Genomic DNA, 18,383 nt, shown 5'->3' with positions numbered 1-18,383 from the left:
CCACAACTGTGAGTCCCAATACTTTGGGCAAGTACAGACAGATACCTTTGATAAATGATAAAGTGGCTCAAGCTTACAGGGAAACATGTGCCAGTGTCACTATGGTGACACCTAACTTTGTGAACCCTGGACAGATTGTCCCGGGTGATAATTACCTAGTGACCAATGCTAGCAATGTCACTACTACACATAGTGTGGCAGTTGTTAATTTCTCCTAGGGAGGGGTAACTGGCCTCAAAAGAGTTGTGGTAAGTGCAGACCTCCCAGTTGAATATCTTTTGGGCAATGATCTAGAAAACTCAGTATGGTCAGAAGTGGAGTATAGGACTCATGCAGAGATGCTAGGTATTTCAGCACATGTCCTTGCTGTGACCAGGTCGCAGGCCAAAAAGTGCTTACCTGAACCTGTGCTGGATCTTGAAACTATAGACCAGACACAACCCAACAGAAAGAGCAAGAGGGTTAAGGCAGTGCCTTCCCCCCCTGCCTCAGGTTGATGATCAGCCCTCCCAGGAGGATGATTCTGTTATCCAAGAGGGAACTGTCCTAGAAGAACTTGAGCCTGATCAGGTTGAGTTTCCTGGGACAGGGGGACCCTCAAGGGCAGATCTGGGGCACGCAAAATTAGCTTGTCCTTCTCTTGAACACCTCAGACAGCAGGCTGCTGCTGCTGGGAATGCTCAAGGTACCCATAAAGTGTATTGGGATGATGGGCTCCTTTATTCAGAGGCTAGAGACCCCAAGCCTGGTGCTTCCAGGAGGTTGGTCATACCTCTGCAATTTAGGGGCTTCCTTTTAACCTTGGCCCATGATATTCCCCTAGCAGGACATCTAGGCCAGAACAAGACTTGGGACATGCTTGTCCCTCACTTTCACTGGCCCCATATGTCAGAAGATGCCAAGGAGTGTTGTCGCTCCTCTATTACCTGCCAAGCCAGTGGCAAATCAGGTGGCACAACAAAGGCCCCCCTCATACCACTACCTGTGGTGGGGGTACCCTTTGGAAGAGTGGGGATAGACATTGTTGGCCCAATGGACCCCCAAACAGCATCTGGGCACAGATTTATACTGGTGGTAGTGGATCATGCCACCAGGTATCCAGAAGCTATTCCCCTGAGGACCACAACAGCACCTGTTGTGGCAAGGGCCCTACTTGGAGTTTTCTCCAGAGTGGGGTTTCCAAAGGAGGTTGTCTCTGACAGAGGAGCAAACTTTATGTCAGGATATTTGACTGCTATGTGGAAAGAGTGTGGTGTTAATTACAAATTCACTACACCCTACCATCCACAGCGCAGTGGGCTTGTTGAAAGGTTCAACAAGACCCTAAAAGGGATGATTAAAGGGTTACCTGAAAAGCTTAGGCAAAGATGGGACATCCTTTTACCCTGCCTTCTGTTTGCTTACAGAGAGGTCCCACAAAAGGGGGTTGGCTACAGCCCCTTTGAGCTTTTGTTTGGGCACCCTGTAAGGGGACCCCTGTGTCTTGTGAGGGAAGGATGGGAGTTACCTCTCAAAAAGCCTAAACAAGATATAGTGGACTATGTACTTGGTCTCTGCTCCAGGGTGGCTGAGTATATGGAGAAGGCTTCCAAAAACCTTGAGGCTAGCTAAGAACTTCAGAAATCTTGGCATGACCAAAAGGCTGTGCTGACTGAGTACCAGCCAGGACAGCAGGTGTGGGTGTTGGAGCCAGTGGCCCCAGCAGCCCTCCAAGACAAATGGTCTGGACCCCACACCATAATTGAGAAAAAGGGAGAGATCACCTACTTGGTGGACCTTGGCACCCCTAGGAGCCGCCACAGGGTGCTCCATGTCAACAGATTGAAGGCATATGTGGACAGGGCAGACATGGGCTTGCTCATGGCTACAGATGGGGAACAGGAGGAAGAGAGTGACCCTTTCCCAGACCTGTTGACTCAGAACCCTGATGATGGTTCAGCTGATGGAGTAGCCTTGGCAGGCAGCCTCATTGACCAGCAGCAATGGGACTGCAGACAAGTTCTACAGGCCCATAGACATATGTTTTCATTAACACCTAGTCAGACTAACTGGTGCACCCATGAGGTGGACACTGGTGACAGTCTGCCTGTGAAGAATAAGATCTACAGGCAACCTGACCATGTCAGGGACTGTATAAAGACTGAGGTGCAGAAAATGCTTGAACTTGGAGTAATTGAGCCATCAGAGAGCCCCTGGGCCAGCCCAGTAGGCCTTGTACCAAAACCTCACACCCAAGATGGTAAGAGAGAGATGATGTTCTGTGTGGACTATAGAGGTCTCAATGCTGTCACTAGGACAGATGCTCACCCCATTCCAAGAGCAGATGAGCTCATTGATAGATTGGCTTCTGCCAAGTTTCTGAGCACATTTGATTTGACAGCTGGCTATTGGCAAATCAGGTTAGCTGAGGATGCCAAGGCTAAAACTGCTTTCTCAACTCCAGGAGGTCACTATCAATTTGTGGTAATGCCCTTTGGTCTGAAGAATGCACCTGCCACTTCCAAAGGTTGGTGAACAAAGTCCTTGCTGGGTTGGATGACTTTTGTGCAGCTTATCTTGATGATATTTCTGTCTTCAGCTCCACCTGGGAGGATCACCTGATACACCTGAAGAAGGTTTTAGAGGCCCTGCAAAAGGCAGGCCTATCTATCAAGGCCACAAGTGCCAGATAGGGCAGAGTAAGGTTGTGTACCCGGACCACCTTGTAGGTGGGGGTCAGGTTCAACCACTGGAGAGTAATATCCCGACCATACAGGACTGGGCTCCTCCAACCACCCAGACACAGGTCAGAGCTTTCTTGGGCCTGTCTGGGTACTACATAAAATTTGTCAAGAATTATGGGTCCATTGTGACACCACTCAATGACTTGACTTCAAAGAAGATGCCAAAAAAGGTTCCGTGGACAGTAAGCTGTCAAAATGCATTTGTTGACCTGAAGAAGGCCATGTGCCCTGCACCTATCTTAAAGAGTCCTGACTACTCCAAAGAGTTTATTGTCCAAACAGATGCTTCTGAGTTGGGGGTGGGAGCTGTGCTTTCACAACTTAATGTAGATGGTCAAGACCAGCCCATTGCTTTTATTGGCAGAAGGCTGACCCTAGAGAGAAACGTTGGTCAGCTATTGAGAGGGAGGCCTTTGTTGTGGTTTGGGCCCTGAAGAAGTTGAGACCATATTTGTTTGGCACTCACTTCAAGATTCAGACCGACTATAAGCTCCTCTTGTGGCTAAATCAGATGAAGGGTGAAAATCCCAAACTGCTCAGGTGGTCCATTTCCCTACAGGGGATGGACTTTACAGTGGAGCACAGACCAGGGACTGACCATGGCAATGCAGCTGGTCTCTCCAAGTATTTCCACTTAGAACATGAAGACTTATCTGGTGAAGGTTATGTTTAATGTCCCTGCATTTGGGGGGGTTATGTAGGATAGCATGGTCTGCTATCCTATGGTCACCCCATTTTTTTGCTTTTTGCTTCACTGGTTTTCGACTTAATGTGGCTTAATGTGACTTAATCAGACCCACAGCCCTGCTGTTCTCTCTCTAAATTCACAACCATGTACTTTAGGTACATCCCCAATTGGGATTGGGTCACCTTATGAGCCCCTGTACAGAGTACTATAGGTACCCAGGGCATAGGTGCATCCAAGGCCTATCAGGGGCTGCAGCATATCTTTTGCCCCCCCTGGCTGGCCATCCAAACTGACACAACTGGCTGATCACTCAGCTGGGGCAAGGTCGTGTAATCAACCCTTGCTTAGATATAGTATACCTATGTCTAACCTTATATCTGGACACATATACACCTATAAGTCACTCCTATGGCAGGCCTTAACAATCCTGAAGGCAGAGTGCTTGGTTTTATGTGAGATGGTGCTCTAGCATGAGCTGAGCCTGTCTGCAGCTTTCAGAACCAAGTCCTTATAGCTGTTCCAGGATATTGCCATACCATATACTCTAAAGTGCATTATGAACCTCGCGGTTAAATGCTAAATGCTATCTTTGGTTTGGCTTTATCAAAACATGTTGTGTAAGGTGTCATACGCTTTGGAATACTACCCCCTCGCTAGTTCTGGCGACGGGGGTAGCATTCCACCCTTCTAGAGGGAGAAGACATGTTACTTTCCTTAAACCCTGTTAAAGTTAACCAGAGCCTCAGCATCACAAAATAGATGCTGCTGCCACAGACAAAATTCTGACCTCCTGCTGCTGGGAGCCCTTCCAGCAAGGGAGGCTTGGACAATAGGTTTCCTGTCACAGGGAGGTGCTAGTGATCCAGCGGCCTATAGGAAATATGTCATAAACTACACTACCCAACTCCGTAGTATACCCAATGAATTATAAATCAAACCCAAGGCCCATTAAACATACATGACATATTTTGACCAACTGAACCATGTGGCTTAATAAACCTATTCACAAATTATATACATTTATATACAACCGCGGTAATTGAAATTATCATACTTAACAAACCCTATTATTATAAAGCCACTTATGGCGATAAATCTAGCTAACGGTAACCTAAACTCATGAAATAACAAGACCAGCTTGTCTTCCAAAGTAAGATTTTATTAGCTTATTTGTTTGGAAATTATAATTGAAGTTTTGTATTTATTCATTTTATGAGAATTATTGCATTTGATTCAAGACAGTTTTATAAAACATATAAATTATTATTTGCAAATGAATATATCAGATTAGCATTTTTTAAACCTACCTAAGTCCCTAACTAAGCTAAATAAATGGAATTAAAGAAAAGTCTTTGAGGGCTCTTATGTGCTCCAAGTGAAGTCCGTCATGCACGACACCCTCATCCAAAGTTCAGCATAAGCAGCAGTAAGCATAACCCTTCCACGGGGAATGGGTTTTTATACCTTTCTACGCTAAACTAATCTTAGTAAAAGAAATTCTTTTCTGCAAACTCGGAGTCTCATTGGATTAGAAGTGACAGGCGACGTGTCACCTCATTTTTTTTCAAAATATCAGTTCCATCACTTTCTTAGAGTCCATTGTCTCTAACATTCGAACAACAACGCTTCCTCAGGTTGCAACATTTTCTTGCATAAAATTGTCATCATGTCATTTTGCTTCCTCGGATGCAAAGTTATCAAATGTTCCTCCTGCCGGTTCCTGGCCTTGGCCTTGTCCGACAAGGAAACTGTCAGAGCCACATAGCATTCACAAAACGTTGATACAGTGATGGAAACTTTTTCTCAGAATGGACTTTTCTTGCTCCGTGCAGAAGTTATTTGTAAACTCGAGTAAGCTAGGCCCAAAGCAGTCAATTTATCGTCCACTAATGTATAAACAAACACAAAAGAATAATTAATGTAAGAAATATTATTTGTTCTGTTGCCACCCACCATTGCTAATAATGAACCCATTAGTCTAAATTACCTAGCTAAAGCGAACAAATAAAGCAGCATTTATATCTACCAGTCTTCATTAATCCATCGAAATTCTTTATGCACCTATAGAGAATAGTAAGACACCACATACACAGGGAAAGCAAAACAAGCACATGCTATTTTTAAAACAGCCGCAATTAGTTATAACATAACAAATAAATAGTATTAATTTATTAATTTGCACGAACAAAAAGATGCAACAATAATGCACGTTTATGAGCACACATGTTAATGTCCCGCGTGTAATGTAACTTTAATCTAGGTTGAATTAATACAAACACAGCACCAAACGTTAGTAGAATTATTTTTCATTATGGAAGTGTGACTTCACGAGTTGAAATAAAATTATTTCTAAATCTCGCTCCATCAACTCCCTCATCTGGTGATTAAAAAATCACCACACCACACCCAAAATTTAGAAGAATTTAACTAACCGAAAATGGTTCGAATTCATTTGTATTAGTATTTCTAAAAATTTGTCTCTGCAAAATCTTTGCAACTGTCATATTGAACTCTACATAATTCTTGTAACTCAATTTCTTTTTCCTGTTCCTTTTTGATCTTATAAATTCGTTTCTTCTCCTTCATGTGTTTCTTTCTCTTGTGTAACATGCAACTGATTTTTGTCAAAACTACTATAAATATTATTACAAACAAAGGTGTTAAAATCTTGCCAAGAACTGAACCACCAATTTCTTGAAACCAGGTATTAATAGCTTGAAATCTTTTTGAAAGTCGCTCTGAAAAATTATCCTCTTCTAATGGAACTATTTCTGAGTGCATTTCTGTGATGTTTTTGATATACATCTCAATATTCTTACTTTCATCAGGGATGTAAGTACAGCAGTGCTGAACATGTAAAATACCACAGACTCCTCCCTCTTTTGCCAGGAGTATGTCTAAAGCAAGGCGATCTTGCATCACCATAGATCTAATTGCAATGACCTCAACATTCACTAATTGGAAACCATCTGCTGTGTCAGTTGACAATCTGTCAACAATTGTGGATAATTTTCTGATCCTTCCTGCATTCAAGGTTATACCTACTAAAGGTATTACTGCTTCAAAAATATCTCCCAAAATTTCTGAGAAACTTTCTCTTTTATACCTATTTACATGATTATTAATTTTGAACAGTCCTTCTGCATTTCTGTCAACATGAAACACCTTTGGGAAAACAAGCCCAACAAAACATGTTCCATACCAATGATCTGGAAGATTATAATAAGCTTTGTTACCACAAATAAAATAAATCCCAGGAAAAATTGGATCTTTGCCACCTTTGAATCCCCAACCTCCCATGATTTGATAAGTGTCCTCACAATTGCTAGCACCTACAAAATAATTATCAAAAAGTGTATTATCCCTTCTAATACAAAGCTTACCACTAATTGGTTTGTCTATGTGAATTGCAACATTATCAAAAGTCTTGCCATTTAGCTTCTCATCCTCTTTTTGCCAGAATTTAGATTTAGTCTGTTTGACTATTTCATTTCTCTTATAGATTGCTCTTCTTTCTTCGACAAGATTCAGGAAAGATTTTTCTTCAGCTCTTAATTTGCAGGTTAAATTATTCTTGTAAGCATACTCATAGGTGAGTTCATTAGTAACTAAAAAGAATTCCCTCATCTGTTTAGCTTTTTTATGTTTATTCAAAGCACTCTCAATTTTTACATTCGCAAAAATCTCATCAAAATTGGAATAGTAATATTCTAAGCGACCAGTCTGATAAAATAAGCTAGCTAACACACTACAAGTTATCCCATATGTGAGAGGAAGCATATTGTATGTCACTCCCTCAGAAACAGAAGCAGGTAATTTTACACAGATGTAGCAATCTTTGACGCCCATTACTTTAACATATTCTCCTAAAAGCCTTGAGAATGTATTGCTTGAAAAATCACTAACAGATTTATCTTGATGAATTTCAGGTTTGTGATCAATTACTTTGTTAGCTAAATCTGTTGCACTATGTTTGTTTTGACTAACTAAAGCTTTGCTTGTCATGTTAACTTTATACAAATCCTTACTAATTTCAAAAGGAATGACAATAGCTAAAACCAGCCAGAGCAGAATTAACATGAGCACACACACCAGAGTCATCTTGCAGCATTTCTTGAAAATGGAACATTTTGAAGTACTCCGTTCCATAACATAAGGCATCTTTGAAAAGAAAATCTTATCTCAAAGAGGTAATTAAAAAGAAAACAAAGTTTTAAAATTATCTAAATTTCAGACTAAAATTAAAATATATACCCCCCTTTTTTAAAATCTTTTTTTTTATCCTCTAACAACTTTTCTTCGACCTTATGTCACAAGTTAATTTCCATCTAAACAAATTTTCTTCGACCTTGTGTCACCTAACACAATATCTTCAGCCTTTTGCCAAAAATAAAAACCAATACATTTTTACCAGATTAGTACTTCAATCATTGTCACTAATTTCCTCAACCTCCTCCTGACTACTGCTGTTTATTTCGATAACAGGAGGAATAATCAGATATGTCCACTCAGGAGATTTATATTTCTGATTAGGTCTCAAAATTATTTTTGTTTTTCTAGTTACTACTTCTATTTTCCTTCCTTTTTCAACTTTCTTTTCAGGGTCTTTTTGACTAGTAATTTCGTTCACCTGCTCCTTTGACTTTTTAACCTGACTCTCAATCCTCCATTTTCACTTGGCCATGATTCTCCTTTTCTCAAGATCTTTCTTTTCGGTTCGGCCACGTTTGTTTCAGTTTTCCAAGATCTTTTTCTCACTCTTCCTTCTTGACCATCTACATCACTTTCTTCGGAATTGCTGTCAGAAATTTCTATTCTCGACTCAGGAACTTTTCTAATCGTCAGTCTCACTCTGTTAGGAACTATACTCAGTTTTCCATCACTGGTACTTGGCAATTCATCTTCATTCTCTTCTTCAATTACCTTCAGCTTCCCAGTTTCTGGTACCCTGTTCCTTCTTCCAGAGTTTGTTTTCTGCTTTTCGATACTCTCCTGGTCAGATTTTCTATTGATTCAGATTCTCTGTCTTCAAAATTTTCAGTAGTCTCTATTCCATTTACTTTTTTGACATACTCTTCTGCTGATTTCCTTTTTAGTAGATCTTCATCACTTTCAGAGTCTATTTCAATGATTTCCAAATCTTTTCTACTCAAATCTCTATTCACTTGCAAATTTTCCAGATGTCGACCTCTTTGTCGATCTTCAAAATCTGGAATTCTTTCACCTTCTACTTCTGAATCTGAATCATCTGTAGAATCACTCTCTTCATCAGAGTTTTCAGGAGTAGGAATAGGAATAGTGTGACTGGGATGTATCCACCTTTTCAATCCTTTACACTTCACTGCATTCGTTGTTACCAGAATTATCTGTCTAGGTTTCTGCCATATTGGTACTAGACAATTTCTTCTTCGATGTACTTTTGTTCTGACCCAATCTCCAGGTCTCAGATCATGAGTCTGTAGTTTGTCATTTGATTGTACTTCAGTTCCCACCTGATTAGACACAGAAGTCACTACGTCAGACAGTCTTTTGCAATATTCCAAAATAGCACTGTCATTAATGCTCAACAATTTTCCCACTGGTACAAAAGCTTGTCTCATGACTCTGCCCATAAGAATTTCATGAAGACTCAGACCTGTCTTTTTTATCAGGTATACTTCTCAGAGACATTAAAACAAGTGGAAGAGCATCTGTCCACTTCATACCTGTATCTAGACACATTTTTCCAATCCTGTTTTTAATCGTTCCATTAATTTGCTCAACTACTCCAGATGCCTCTGGTCTGTATGCACAGTGTATTTTCTGCTCAATATGCAAAGCTTCACAGATCAATTTCAAAAGTTTATTATCAAAATGTCGCCCTCCATCACTCTCAATAGTGACAGGGAAACCGTATCTTGGGATAATTTCTCGAAGAAGCAATTTTGCCACTGTAATCGAATCACAATGACGTGTTGGAAATGCCTCTACCCATCTTGAAAACAAACATACAATCACTAAAACATATTTTAAACAATTATGTAAGGGCATTTCAATAAAATCCATTTGTAATCTGGTGAAAGGGCCACCCTCCCGACCTATGATTCCTGTACCTACAACTGATTTCCTGTTTGGGTTCATTTGTTGGCAAGTTAAACACCTCTGACAAAGAGACTCTGCAATTGTTCTGAATTTGGTATTAAACCATGTCTCCTTAAAACGTCTGATCATAGAATCTCTTCCAATATGACCAGGGCCATGATACAATCTGGCCATATCGGCAATCATACAATTAGGTAAAACTACTCTGCCATCTTTGTAAGTCCAAACTCCATCCTCATCTCGTGGTCTACATTCTGCCTTTAACCATGTGTCTTTCTCCTCATCATCAGCTTCATTTTGCAAATCCCTGATTTCTTGCCACGTTTCAACTACTGTTTTTAGCATTAATGAATTCGAATCAGGTTCTTTAAACTTTTCCCGATTAAATGCACGACCATTTCTTGCTCAATACTTTGCCGTCTCATCTGCATAAACATTGCCTTTGGTGAAATAATCCTCACCTTTTTTGTGAGCTGCGCACTTCACGACAGCAATTTCTTTTGGTAACTGTATGCCATCAATTAATCTTTTAATAAATACTGCATTTTTAATTGGAGATCCTGCTGAAGTTAAATAGCCTCTCTGAGAACAGAGCTGTCCATAATCATGCACAACTCCGTACCCATACTGGCTGTCAGTTATTATAGTAACTCTCAAATCCTTTGATATTTCGCAAGCACGAATTAAAGCAATCAATTCAACCACCTGTGCCGAACGAATTCCTTCAAGACATGATGCTTCTTCAACATTTGCAACTGTACAGACTGAATATGCTGCTTTTAAAACACCTCCTTCTGATCTTAAGCAGGAGCCATCTACAAAGTAGACAAAATCTGATTTAGGCAAAGGTTCATCTTTAATATCTTGCCTTGGCTTAGTACAGTATTCCATAACATCCAAGCATTCATGCTCCACATCATTTTCGTCAATAATTTCAGAATCAGGTAATAATGTAGAAGGATTCAAATTCACACATCTTCCAATAGAAACATTATGTGCTCCTAAAATGATTTTCTCGTATTTTGTCAACCTATTACTGGTCAGATGTTGTGTTTTACTCCTTGTTAGGAGTATTTCAACTGAATGGGGAACATATACTTTTACAGGAAACCCCATTATGATCCCTTCACTCTGCTCCAGACTAACACTAGTTGCTGCAACTGCTTTTAAACAACCAGGTAAGGCTTTTGCAACAGGATCAAAAACTGCTGAGAAGTATGCAATGGGTTTTCTCAGATTCCCATGCCTTTGAATTAATACAGACAATGCACATCCTTCTCTTTCACTGCAATACAGTTCAAAATCTTTTTCATAATTTGGCATACCTAGAGCTGGAGCTTCACACAAACTTCTCTTGAAATTTTCAAAAGCTTCTAACTCAGATTCATTAAGAACAATTGGATCTTTTACATCTGACTTAGTCAATTTCTGTAGAGGTTTCGCAATTACTGAAAAACCACTTATCCATTGTCGACAGTAACCAACCATTCCTAGAAACATTCTGACCTGTCTTTGTGTTCTTGGAGGTTGCATTGCTTGAATCATTTTAATTCTTTCAATTGTCACCTGTCTTATTCCTTTTGCAATTCTATGACCAAGATATTTCACTTCCTGTTTACAAAACTGCATTTTTGCAGGAGACACTTTATGTCCCTCATCTGCTAGATGATTTAAAAGTACAATTGTGTCTGTCACACAATTTTCTCTTGTCTTTGCTGCAATTAGTAGATCGTCAATGTATTGCACTAATGTCGATCTGCCAGGTAGATTTAGATCTTCTAAAGATCTCTTCAACAACTCATTAAAAATAGAAGGACTCTCTGTATACCCTTGAGGAATTCTGCACCATGCGAGGGTCCTATTTTGGAACCTGAAAGCAAAAATTTCCTGACTCTCTGGATGCAATGGAACAGTAAAGAATGCATTGCAAAGATCAATGACAGTATACCACTCAGCATCATGTGGAATCTGGTATAAAATAACTGCTGGGTTTGGAACAACTGGACAGCATGGAACGACAATTTGATAAATCTTTCTCAAATCTTGAACAATTCTATATGTTCCATTTGATTTTTTAATTCCCATAATCGGTGAATTACAAGGGCTGCTCTCAATTTCTTTTAAAACACCCTGTTTAATGAATTTTTCAATCACAGGAATAACACCCTCTATGGTTTCTGCTTTCATTTTGTATTGAGGAATGTTTGGAAATTCTATTCCCTGCTTTACTGAAACTTTGACTGGATCAATATGTTTCATCAGACCCATCTCATTTCCAGTCAAATCCCAAATCTCAGCTTTGACTGTATCTTTTAGTTCTTCAGGTAAATTTTCTTTTTCAAATGCAGGAAACAATTTAAGGCCAGATGTAGGTAGAATTGATTTACCGATTCTTAATTACCAAATTTTACCGATTCGGTAATTAAGAATCGGTAAATCAGAGGGGTGGAGATGTAGGTATTCCAGATGTGCTGGAATACCGAATCGGAACAATTCGGTATTTACCGATTCGGTAAATACTGAATCGGTAATGCCCATTCATTCCTATGGGCTTTGAAGCCCATAGGAATGAATGGGCATTACCGATTCGGTATTTACCGAATCGGTAAATACCGATTTTCACAAGGGTGCAGGGGGTGTCACTTTGACACCCTCTGGCCCCCCCCAAAAAAGGTTTGGGTGCCATGTGGCAGGCATACATGCCCTAAGGGCAGGTCTGCCTGTCATATGGCATAGGTGTGCATGCACACATGTGCATGCACACCGGAATCGGTATTTTACCATCAAATTGGATTTGATGGTAAAATACCAATTCGGTAAGGCTTGTGGGACTCAGAAGAGTCCCACCTACATCTCAGATTTACCGAATCGGTAAAAATACCGATTCGGTATTTTACAGAATCGGTAAATTTACCGAATCGGTAAATTTACCGATTCTGTAAAATAATGCCCCTACATACCATTTCTGAAATACAGGTCGGTAACGGCCGAAAATACCGATTTTCGGCCATTACCGACCGACCTACATCTGGCCCTTAGTTTCTTCTGTTTCCACCAACATCATTGTCATTCTATATAAACCATCTTCCTCCATTGTTTGTAATTCGACTCCCTCAGGAGAACAATATATTCTACAATTCATCTTGCACAATATATCTCTTCCTAGCAAATTCACTGGACTGCTATTACAAACTACAAATCTGTGCTTGTCTTTAAAATTTCCAATCTCAACTTGTACTGGATCTGTTAAGTCAGTTTTAATTTGCTGATTACTTACTCCGACTGAGTGGCTCCAATCACACACTCTTCCCCCTCTCTCGGGCACCGTCAAAAGTAGTCATCAGAATCACTTCCTTGATTTTCTGTTAACAAAAACTGTCCTGAAGTATTTTGCACAATTTGTCTTTGAGTCCTTATTACCTGATCATCTCCTTCAAATCCCACACCTGGATTATATTTTTTACTTCCCCCAGAATTAGGAAAGGGAGGTTGTGGAATTTGATTCTGCTGCTGAATCAATTGATTTTGTAGCTGTCGCTGAAGACTCAGGTCATTCAGTTTACGCTGCAACCGTAGCTGTTGCTGCAGATCAACATCGTTCTGCATCTGTGGGTTTAACAATGGATTTTTAAAATTCCTGGGTGGGTTTTTACACTCACTTTTCCAGTGTCCAATTTCGCCGCAATTAAAACAAGGCAATTTCTGTTTCAAATCTTCAACTTTAGCATTATATCTTTTATTATTATTAAATTTAAATTTTCCTTGTCCTTGATTTTTATTCTGATTTTGAATAAAATTTGTATTTTTATTTTCAAGACTAGCAATTTGTTGCTCAGCTACTTTCACTGGTGCCCACATCGCCTTCTCTATCAACTTCTTTTGTTTAACCTCTAGTTCATCACTACAGTATTTTGCTTTTCTCAGGATATCGTCAACTGAAAGCGATTGCCATCCGACAATACTATTTCTGATCATTTCTCCAACTTCTGGTCTAAGACCATAAACAAATCTGTAGATAAAATGGCTCATATCCTTTTCATCTAATTTTTCATAGCCACTGTATTGTTTGAAAACCAACAGTAACCTTTCATAAAATGAATGAACTGACTCTTTTGGTTCCTGATTCGTTCGGTCTATTTTAACCCAGTTAATCAACTTTAGGGGCAATTTTTTGTTTTAACCAATAAATCACTTTTCCATAAAAGTCCATCACTATTGGAGCTGGAGCACCTGTTTCTTTAATTCGCTCCGGTTCCTCCTTTGGCCAACCTATAGCAATTTTACATTCTGTCCAGAGATCTGATGGAACAACGATATCAAAAAATCCATCCAGATCAATCCACAGAACTTTTGAGACTTTGATAAACCTGTCTACCTGTCGATACCATTCAACAGGCTTCCCTCTCAGTCTTGGAAAATCATTAGTGAAAAGTAAAATATCTTGTCTCGACCAAGGGACATGAACATAACCTCCACCAGCAATTTCTCTCATTGGAAACTGTTTGGATAATTTCTCTAATTTTTCATCCTCCTTCTTTCTTGTCCACTTCACTCTCCATTTGCTCAATTCACCTAGTTTTTTTATATAAACAATCAAATCCTTTATGTGCATTATCCTTCCCATTGAATTCAAGTTCTCAATGTCTTTTTCTGTAAAATCTAATCTGTAATGCTTTCCAAAATTCTTTTGTCAGCTTAAATCAATTTCAAGTTCTGCTGCCAGTTCTTCCAACTGATCATATTTATTTTTTGTTTTCCACTGAATACTCTTGCAGATGAACAGTAGTTCATCATCACGATAAAAAATTTCAGAACCAATTGTGCCAATTATTAATTCCTCTAAATTTGCTTTTAATTTTGCAACATCAAGTTTTGGACTTAACCCTCTTCTTTCAGAAATTTCAGCATCAGATTCTGCACCCATTGGTGATTTGTTAAAAGAACCTTCATTGAAAGTTAAATCAGGCATTTTTGTTTTCTCATGATTAATTTCAAATAAATCTGAATAAAATTTTTCAGCAACTTTTTGAACTTCTGCATTTAAAGGAATTGTTAAACTTGTCCTGTTATTTTCTTTCTGATCAAAAACAGGCTGAACAGGACCAATCGTTACTGGAACTGTCACAGCTTCCATGCCTTTAGTTATTTGTCGAATTAATTCTTCCTTTGATCGTAAATATTCTGAAGTATTTACAACTTCCTCATCTCTAATTTCTCTTATTAAATTTTTAGGGGCTTCCCTTTCCTTTGGAAATATCGAAAAACGTTTACCTCCAATATAAACATCAGCATTAGTTCCTGTTTCTAATCTTTCTGGAGTTTCAAATGATCCAGAATTATTTGGGTACAATTTGGAAGATTCATTAATCGGAGGTGCACTTGGTGTGGTTTCAGTAGAAACCATCGGAGTAGACCATGATCGAGGAGGTCTCAAAGGTTCATTCCTTTTATTAGAAGTAAAAATTTCTTCTAAAACTGCATCTTCAGATTCACTTTCTGTGACTACGTTATTTTTCTTTTCAGATCTTTTTTCACCAGGAGATCCTAAAACCATTTCTCTAATTAAGTAGAGACCATCACACATGTCTCCCTGTCTCTACATTCGCATTCTATCTTCATGCGTCTCTCGTCTATAGCTTGGTATTTTCGGAGGTCTTTTAATACCACTAGCTTCTCTTTGTAGTTGAAACATTTCATCCTCCCATTCAACTAAAGCTTCAAATTGAGTAGGTCTTGGTTTTGGTACAAGAGCGTTCATCTTTTCTCTCAAATTTCTTAAAATGTTTATATTAAATGAACCATCTTCCGGCCAGGTCAAAACACCATCGTCCTTTGTATAATGCTTCCAGACATCAAACCACAAAACAGTATGATAACCATATTCACCTTCCATATACGCTGCAGGTGTTTTGTATTTATGAAGTAATTTACCACCTCGCGTTTTTATTTTCTTGTCAGGTAAAATAAAAAATGTTAACTTCTGAAGCATTGTAGGCTTTTTCTCAACATGTTTAAAATAATAACTCATATTTCAAATCAAATCCAATTAGTGGAAATGATCGTAAAAAATATTTCCTGGATGTTCCGTAACACTAGCCAATCCGTGCGCGAAACACACCAACAAGCCAATTAGAGTTGAGCTACGTCACTACCTTGCTCAACGAATAGAAATCGTTCTTTCTCTAAGAACAAATCAGCTTACAGCACGTCAGAGTTACGAGAGCCAATCAGAATACAGCCTGTGACGTATGCTATCCAATCACTGCGCGAACCTAGTGACGTACACAGCTGCTGCGGTTTCTCGTGTCTCACTCTCAGCGCTCACCCCTCCTTTACAAAAACTTTTTCACAGCGCCATTTTAAGAACGCTTTTTTAATGAAAATTAAATCAACAACCACAAGAAAGACTCATCTGTCTGTTTCTCTAAATAAAGAGATAGAATTTCGATCATACAAGAATTCTATGCGTGGAATAGACGACGCTATTCTCACAGAATATACATCTGCCGATAAAGTAATCCTTTTACTCTACCCTTCAAACAAGTAATAATGAACTCGTTTCCCTCAGAATGCACATTCAAGTGACAATTCAAAGTTTAACTTGAACACTATTACAAAACAATTACACACTTTCACACGGAAATTATCCCTAATCAAACACACATGAAATCCGTACAGGACTCTCACCTGTTTATAGATATCATGCACCGTTAGTAAAATAAGCGGCGTTATCTTACCCTTCACCCAAGTTCGAATATATACTATTACTTTTATCACAGTGAGTTTTACAACAGGCTCAATGTCCCTATACTCATGCTGCTCAAATTTCTTAGATAATCCTCACTATACAACATTCGTTCCTATCCCTAACTTGTGTTGCACGGCGATACCACTACTCTGAAAAAGATCAAATGTGCTGTGTGACTACCTTCTCATCACACTATTTTGTACCGGTACAACAAGGAATTTTCACGCTGCTGGAAAAAACCTTACATATAGCACGAAAACGGACTCAACATATGTTAGACATCGATCCTATGTAACTACCATATTATATGTTGGTTACCATAGCAACCATCAAATCTGCTACCATGTTATTTGATCCAGCGGCCCATAGGAAATATGTCATAAACTACACTACCCAACTCCGTAGTATACCCAATGAATTATAAATCAAACCCAAGGCCCATTAAACATACATGACATATTTTGACCAACTGAACCATGTGGCCTAATAAACCTATTCACAAATTATATACATTTATATACAACCGCGGTAATTGAAATTATCATACTTAACAAACCCTATTATTATAAAGCCACTTATGGCGATAAATCTAGCTAACGGTAACCTAAACTCATGAAATAACAAGACCAGCTTGTCTTCCAAAGTAAGATTTTATTAGCTTATTTGTTTGGAAATTATAATTGAAGGTTTGTATTTATTCATTTTATTAGAATTATTGCATTTGATTCAAGACAGTTTTATAAAACATATAAATTATTATTTGCAAATGAATATATCAGATTAGCATTTTTTAAACCTAAGTCCCTAACTAAGCTAAATAAATGGAATTAACCTCTTCAGTGCTACGCGAATTTCGCTGCAGTGCTGAAGGGTCATAAATCACATTGACTCATGACGGAAATGTTCCGTCATCAGCACCGGAGCACCGACGCTGATGACGGAACCGTTCCGTCATGAGCATGGAAGGGGTTAAAGAAAAGTCTTTGAGGGCTCTTACGTGCTCCAAGTGAAGTCCGTCATGCACGACACCCTCATCCAAAGTTCAGCATAAGCAGCAGTAAGCATAACCCTTCCACGGGGAATGGGTTTTTATACCTTTCTACGCTAAACTAATCTTAGTAAAAGAAATTCTTTTCTGCAAACTCGGAGTCTCATTGGATTCGAAGTGACAGGCGACCTGTCACCTCATTTTTTTTCAAAATATCAGTTCCGTCACTTTCTTGGAGTCCATTGTCTCTAACATTCGAACAACAACGCTTCCTCAGGTTGCAACATTTTCTTGCATAAAATTGTCATCATGTCATTTTGCTTCCTCGGATGCAAAGTTATCAAATGTTCCTCCTGCCGGTTCCTGGCCTTGGCCTTGTCTGACAAGGAAACTGTCAGAGCCACATAGCATTCACCAAACGTTGATACAGTGATGGAAACTTTTTCTCAGAATGGACTTTTCTTGCTCCGTGCAGAAGTTATTTGTAAACTCGAGTAAGCTAGGCCCAAAGCAGTCAATTTATCGTCCACTAATGTATAAACAAACACAAAAGAATAATTAATGTAGGAAATATTATTTGTTCTGTTGCCACCCACCATTGCTAATAATTAACCCATTAGTCTAAATTACCTAGCTAAAGCGAACAAATAAAGCAGCATTTATATCTACCAGTCTTCATTAATCCATCGAAATTCTTTATGCACCTATAGAGAATAGTAAGACACCACATACACAGGGAAAGCAAAACAAGCACATGCTATTTTTAAAACAGCCGCAATTAGTTATAACATAACAAATAAACAGTATTAATTTATTAATTTGCACGAACAAAAAGATGCAACAATAATGCACGTTTATGAGCACACATGTTAATGTCCCGCGTGTAATGTAACTTTAATCTAGGTTGAAATAATACAAACACAGCACCAAACGTTAGTAGAATTATTTTTCATTATGGAAGTGTGACTTCACGAGTTGAAATAAAATTATTTCTAAATCTCGCTCCATCACTAGCACCACCCCAGACAGGAGATAGTGGATTGGGGCAGGGAGGGTTGAATGAAACGAGACACTGCCGGGGGCACACAAGGTGTACCATGCATAGTCCAGTTCAAACCGGTGCTGGGGCACTCCAGCCCCAGCTCAGGCGTGAAA

This window comes from Lissotriton helveticus, chromosome 4_1 (genome assembly GCF_964261635.1).
Source record: "Lissotriton helveticus chromosome 4_1, aLisHel1.1, whole genome shotgun sequence".
In the NCBI taxonomy this organism is placed as follows: domain Eukaryota; kingdom Metazoa; phylum Chordata; class Amphibia; order Caudata; family Salamandridae; genus Lissotriton; species Lissotriton helveticus.
This window is presented reverse-complemented; position numbering follows the sequence as displayed.